General features: G+C 23.4%; 1 protein-coding gene across 5 annotated transcripts in view; it reads left to right on the top strand.

Moving 5' to 3' along the window:
- LOC135206674 (netrin receptor UNC5B-b-like) overlaps positions 1-79 on the top strand; it is a 429,533-nt gene extending 429,454 nt beyond the window's left edge. For all 5 annotated transcript variants that reach the window (XM_064238058.1, XM_064238057.1, XM_064238059.1 and 2 more), the window contains one exon: positions 1-79. This exon is cut by the window's left edge and continues 1,437 nt beyond it. The gene's annotated coding sequence lies outside the window, so the exon portion shown is untranslated.
- The last annotated feature ends 652 nt before the right edge of the window (positions 80-731 follow it).

Raw genomic sequence — 731 nt, 5'->3', positions numbered from 1 at the left:
TTATTTTGATATATGAAGAAAGGTATAGCAGTTTTTTGCATGTGTGATAATAAACGTTTAGCCGTAGCTAATTGTAGTGTTTTATAGTGCTTATATACCGGATATACATATATATATATATATATATATATATATATGTGTTATGTATATATATATATATATATATATATATATATATATATATATACACACACACACAAACACAAATGTGTATATATATTTACATGAATAGCAAATTACGTTACCAAATTGTAGAGTATATTATAGTTTGAATACTAACTTGACAAAGTTAACTCATGGAGCAAAAGAGGCGTTGTAGAAGAAAGTCGTCGATTGGCAGACAAGGTGATATATTTTTTTTATTATATGTTGGCCGGGGGATATTCCGTTCCTGTTTAAAATTCAAGCTTCCTCCAACCGAAAAAGAATTTTTTTGCTTTAGCCGTTAACGTTGCTAGTTGCCATTTTGGCTAAAATTCGAAAGATTTCGACCAATCGAAATCAGTCTTGTTCCTCATATATATATATATATATATATATATATATATATATATATATATATATATATATATATATATATATATATATATATATATATATATATATGTGTATATATATAGATATATATATATATATATATATATATAAATTATATTTATATAATTATCTTAATGAAAACTGTCCTTCATTTATATTTGTTATATTACTTCTTACGACAATTCCGTGACATT

This window comes from Macrobrachium nipponense, chromosome 31 (genome assembly GCF_015104395.2).
Source record: "Macrobrachium nipponense isolate FS-2020 chromosome 31, ASM1510439v2, whole genome shotgun sequence".
Classification (NCBI taxonomy): domain Eukaryota; kingdom Metazoa; phylum Arthropoda; class Malacostraca; order Decapoda; family Palaemonidae; genus Macrobrachium; species Macrobrachium nipponense.
The sequence above is the reverse complement of the archived record's forward strand: the minus strand, read 5'-3'. Positions and strand labels throughout refer to the sequence as shown.